Consider the following 6,000-nt stretch of genomic DNA (forward strand, 5'->3'; position numbering starts at 1 on the left):
GTTCAACCATCCCATCAGATGGGCCTTTCTTTAAGGCTGTGGTTGACAACTGGGTTCCCACCAAGGGACATCTGGCAACGTCTGGAGACTTCATCAGGCGTGTCGGCTGGGGGGAGCTGTCACTGGCATCTCACAGGTAGGAGCCAGGGAGGCTGCCAAACATCCTCCAATGTGCAGGACCGCCCCCAAAAGAAAAAATTATCCAGCCCCACTTGTCAATCGTGCCAAGGTTAAGAAATCCTGCTTTAACGGAACCTAAGTGATGCTTTTTCAGTAATGGGAGTCCGTAGCTTTCAGTCGCTCTAGGAAGATGATTTTAGCGGCTCTAATTATAAACTTCTCACTTCAAAAGGAGAGAGCCAGATCTCTAACCAAATGCTATGAGGAGTGACAGCATAACTGACGGGCACCACGCAAACCACAGAGCACTGGCCACACATCAGCGGTATCAGCAGTAATGACTGTCAGGTAATGTCCCCATCATCTGGAAACTCCCTGTATCTGCACATTGCCTCACAAGTTTGACAATTTCCCCCCACCGTCCACCTACTCCCCTTGCACTCCCCACTATGGAGTTTTCCCATGCAGCCCACAGGCTTTTTTCCCTGCCTGGGTATTAAAAATAGCATGAAAAGCAAGTTGGAAGACACAAAAATAGTAAATAACCTAAGGTGCTTTCCATCCCGGAAAGTCTATGATTTAACAGGACTTAAAAGGTTTGTAAATCAGAACTGGAACTTGAAAAGAGATCGGCAGCTTAAAGAAACAGTCCCATGAATAAATAAACATCTAACGTAAAATAATCATCAAAAGAATATGCGTGCATACATATATATGGAACTGCACAGACCCGGCTCAGGGAGAAGAGAATAAAAGGAAGCTGAAATTGAGTGCTGCTTCCTATAACTGCATTGGCAGGAAAAATACCTATTTAGAGGCTAAAAAACAGAATTTACATCTTCACATACCTTAAAAGATTACAAAACTTCAAAATTCACAATGGGAAAACCTAAACAATCTTAATGAAAAGAGAATCTCAGGCTTTAGAAACCTTACTGATCAATACAGAATTGATAAATAAATTATGGCCCATCCATATATTACACAGCCATTAAAAATCACATTGAAGAATATTTAATGGCATGGATAGATGCTCACAATATAGTAAAGAGACAGGTTATGGATAATATACACAATCTGGTATCGATTCTGTATAAAATATAAAAGCAAATAAATACATACAAGAAATACACACATGCACAAGACAGACAAGGAGGAGGTCCGCCAAAATGTTAACGGTGGTTATCTGAAGAACAAGAAGATCAGAGCTGGTTTCTTTTCCTTCTTTGTGCCTTTCTCTATTTTCATACCATCCTACACTGAGAATCATTTGTTAGTTTTTTACTTACAAAGCGAATAGATTATCACAAATACAAATTTAAACCGTACTGTTTCAGGAACCGTCCACAAAATGAGAAAAAAACAAATCTGAATATGCCAACCTTTCAATTAAAGAAACCACCTTCAGAATCCACAAAAGCGAACTTTCACGGAGTTGTAATTATGTGTCTGGTATTCTTCTAAACACTTCGATGTATTAACTTATTTAAATCAAACCAAAAGAGATAAGGGGGGAAAAAAAGAAGAGCCCTGGAATAACAGAGGCTGTGAACCATTTTAGTCCCCGTGTGAATTTCAATCTCGGCTTCTATAGATTGAAATGAGTGTTTAATCAGATGATCTTTAAAGGTCCTCTCAAGGCTACAATGAGATTCTACACATGATGAATATGGTTGCACGTTTGTAAGGAAGCTTCTAGAGAATGATGGGGCAGCCGCATGCCATCTCAAACACAAAACCCTACTTAAAAAGAACATGATGATGCGTCTCAGTTCCTCCTCAGTATCTATCTGTACAACAAATTTCGTAACATGTTAGAAATAAATTCTAAAGCCTTACATTTTCCCAATACTTGGCCGTATCTGATCAGTTGCATATGAAGTCTGGTATGGTAGGTAAGAGAATCACGGAAAGGTTAGGTTTCTTGTTCAACGTTAGGGTTGTTTTTAACAATAAACCTGTAGTACACAAAAACTTTATGAAATATATTAGTCGTGTTCTGGGTACAACCATTTTAGGGTCTGATTTAAGGGGCCTAAAGATCTACTGGAACTCACCAAAGGAATTCCACTTACGAAATAAAACCAAAACCTGAATACAACACGGAATGGAAAATGAGGGGCCGGCATGAATCTCCCTTCTCAGGGCGGGGGGGGATTTCGGCTGCGAGGTTGAAGGAATTTGGGCTTCCCGGGTAAATGCGGGTTGATTCCCCAAGCTCACCGCCCGACAAAAGGGGGCCAGTCGCCGTTCAGCGGTTCACTCGTGGGTCGGAAGGAACCACCGACATTTGGGAATACCCGTAACTGTTAGTTATACTTCGGGTCTCACTCGCCACCATCAAAAAATAGGTTCGTGGATATCTTTAGTAACAAAATTAATAATACATAAGTGCACGTCTGTTAAAAACAAAAACAAAACACCGGTGGGTCTAAGATAGGAATACTGAAGGGAGACAATTTGCAGGGTGAAACCACCCAAAAACTATTTAGGAAACACAAAGACGCAAGACACAAAACAAATTAAGAATGCAAGTGTGAAAGGCACATTCGCCTTGAGCACAAAAGAGAAAAAGCAAAAAGCTGGCACGGCCCAGGGACCCCGCGTGCGCCTTCGCTGTCCGGGGCCGCGGGTCCCGGGTGGACTCGCAGCCGCCGCCCGGCCCCGCCGCCCACACGCGTCCCCCTCGCGGGGCGCGCGGCGATCCAACGGCCACAAAGCGAACCGCACAACTTCGCCGCCGCGGGCCCCAAGGCCGGCCCGGGGGCTCGGGCGCGGGGGGGAGGAAGCGGGGGAGCCCCGGGCAGGCCCGCCCCTGGTTCCGGGACCCCGCCGGCCCGGGACGCCCGGTCCTCCGTGGGGGCGCGTCCGCCGGCCCGCCCGGCCCTGCGCGCCCGGTCCCCGCGGGTCGCCCCCCGCCGCCGCCTCGCTCTTCGCGGGCAGGGACGGGCGTCCCGACGTCGAGCCCGCCGCCGTCCCGGAAGCCGCCCGTCCCGGCCGCCCCTTACCTGCGCCCGCCGCGCCCCGCGCCTCAGAGCGCCGAGAGCCGCCGCCCGCGCCGCCGCCGCTGCCGCCGCTCCGCCCGCCCCGGCGTCCGCGGCCGCGCCGCCGCCATCTTGGCTCCGGTCGGAAGTGACGTCGGGCGGTGCCGGCCGCGGCCGCGAGAGCCCGCACCGCCCGCGCCGTCGCCGAGGGCCGCGACCCCCGGCCGCGCGGGCACCCACCCCGGGACGCACGCGCCCCGACGACCTCCGGCCGCCCCGACCCCGAGGCGCCGCCGCCCTTCGGTCTCGCGCTGGCCCGGTCGCCCTCGCAGGGACAGCGCGGACCCCACGGGCGGCGCCGCGCCTCGCCACGACCAGCCCGACCGCACCCGGGGGGGGGGGCGGGAGGTAATTCTGCACGATTAAAAGTTACTACGGGAATCTATAGCCTTTAATAAAAGGTGCGGGGAGGCGAAAAATGGGTTCATCACTGAGTTCCTGGCAAAGAAGCGTCGATCCCATTCTTCGCGCGTCTCGAAAGGACCAACCTTGCCTCACCCCAAAAGCTCAAGCTCCAAGGGGGCAGATGCACCTGGATTTAGTTGCTTATTCATTTGGAGCAAGTATTTATTGCCTGCCCACCATGTGCCTGGCACTGTTCTCGGTGCTGCAGCTACATCCGGCCCAGAACGTGACATTGGCCTTGTCCTGATGGATCTTATTATTTACAAACAGATGGGGTGGGTGGCTACGAATAAATGCTGTCATGGAGGCGGACTGGGTTGAGTCGGAGATGTTTAGCAGGTAGTTAGAAAGGAGTCTGGAGTCAGGGAGAGAAAATTGGGGGTTCTCAAATGTGGGTGGTATCTAAAGCCGTGAGCACTTCAAGATAAACTTACGCCCTGAGAATGAAATCGGGGAGAATTTAAAATGTAATGGGTAACATTAAGCCTCCGTGTTAAGGACCCACCAGAAAGAATAGACACTAAATTAGATGCAGGTGTGCAAGTCCACTTGGTTAACTGGGGTTTTAATCTTAAGAAAACCTGATGTATCTAACATACAGTATGTTATAATCTTACTGCAAAGGGATGATGTAGCCAATGACCTAGTCAGGCATAGTTAAAAAAAAATCAAGATAATCTCATCAGAATAAATTTCATCAAGGCCTTTGAAAGTGACAAGGTCAGTACAGAGCCTAGGGAAAAAAAGAAATCAAATCTCAAGCGTTTGCTTTTTTTCTGCTACCATTCCAGGGAAAGAGGTCCCAGATCTGGGAGATACTCCTATCTACGTATGTTACTAAAATAGCATACTCTGCTGTGGATCAAAGACGACATCAGACTTTCCATCCTTTACCTAAATCGATGTCTTGCAACATGATCCATACATTAAAATTATCTGGAGTATCTGCAAAACAGAGACGCCACCATTCCATCCACTGAAAACACTGACATACAGGGCACCTTAGACGGCTCAGTCTGTTAAGCATCTGACTTCAGCTCAGGTCACGATCTCACAGTTCATCAGTTCGAGCCCCACATTGGGGTCTGTGCTGAAAGCTTAGAGCCTGGAGCCTGCTTCAGATTGTGTATCTCCCTCTTTCTCTGCCCCTCCCCCACTCATGCTCTGTCTGTCTCTCTCTCTCTAAAATACACATAAAAATAAGAAAATAAGACACTGACATACAAATCAAAAAATTTAAAAGAAGAACTCTATGTCATCTGGCATTTAATAGAGTGCAAGGGAAGATGAAGGAGCATCAGGTTAGAAGGACCATGGTGACATATACTTGACATATACTAGAGACCATCATGCCAAGAGATGGTTGACCGAGTAGCCCGTGGTTGTCCTCCTGTCATTAAGATGACTGGGTGTATTAGTTCCCTGTGGCTCTTGTAACAAATTACCATAAGCTGTGTGGCTCTAAACACCAGAAATGGACTCTCTCTCAGTTCTAGAGGCCAAGAGTCCAACATCTATATCAATGGACCAAAATTCAGGCATCAGGAGGGTCACACTCCCTCTGGAGGCTCTAGGGGAGAATCATTCCTTACCTCTTCCAGCTTCTGATGGCTGCCTGCATTCATAGGCTTGTGGTCACATCACTTTAGTCTTTAAGGCCAGCATCTTTAAATCTCCCTACTCCATCTCTGCATCACCTTCTCTGGGTGTGGTCAAATTTCCATTTGTGTCCCTTTTATGAAGATAGATGTGATTGCATTTAGGATCCACCCAGATAATCCAGGGTAGTCTCCCCATGTCAAAATCCTTCACTTAATCACCTCTGCAAAGGCCTCCTTCCATATGGGGATTAGGATGCGGACAAATCTTTGGGGACCATTATTTAGCCTGCCACACTTGGGTACATCCTCGGCTCTTCTAAATTACCCCCTAATCAGCCATTGCAAATTTTCCCCCTGTGTGCTTTTCTTGAACGGGCTTATATTTTCCAACCTGTGCCACTTCTCAGGATAAATAATGTGTATATGTTACCAACTTAACCCAAAAAAGACACTCTCTGTCGAAAGTACGATGTAATTTCATGAGTGTTTATTATCCAATATGCTAAGTATTACTCTTCTGCCTTGTTGAAAAGGTGAAATATATTGCTAAAGGGTGAGGGAAGGAAATTCAGACATTTTCACCACATCTCACGGGCAATTTCTATATTGGGACAGAAGTATAAAATGCACTCTTTGTCTTAAATCTATAACGTGGCTGGAACTCCACTCTACACAGGTCCATCTAGTATACATCCTGGTACTTCGGTGTGCGGTGGCATTACAGAGCATGTATCATCATTCATCACCACATCCCGGTACCCAGAACTGTCTGGCACAGAGCAAACACTAGAGAGATGTTTTTAATGGGGGGGGGGGGGGGGGGGAGCCTT

The 6,000-nt window shown here is 47.9% G+C and overlaps 1 protein-coding gene across 5 annotated transcripts in view; it reads right to left on the bottom strand.

The window, feature by feature from the left end:
• PRDM2 (PR/SET domain 2) overlaps positions 1-3,241 on the bottom strand; it is a 121,750-nt gene extending 118,509 nt beyond the window's left edge. For 2 of the 5 annotated variants that reach the window (XM_053898936.1, XM_019461882.2), the window contains exon 1: positions 3,129-3,221. The gene's annotated coding sequence lies outside the window, so the exon portion shown is untranslated. Of the gene's footprint in view, positions 1-1,959; positions 1,977-3,128 lie in introns of those variants that run through there. The other 3 variants (XM_053898939.1, XM_019461887.2, XM_019461881.2) reach the window with 3 other exon arrangements.
• Between the last annotated feature and the right edge of the window lie 2,759 nt (positions 3,242-6,000).

Source organism: Panthera pardus, unplaced genomic scaffold (genome assembly GCF_024362965.1).
Source record: "Panthera pardus isolate Hobbes unplaced genomic scaffold, ASM2436296v1 HiC_scaffold_11, whole genome shotgun sequence".
Taxonomy (NCBI): domain Eukaryota; kingdom Metazoa; phylum Chordata; class Mammalia; order Carnivora; family Felidae; genus Panthera; species Panthera pardus.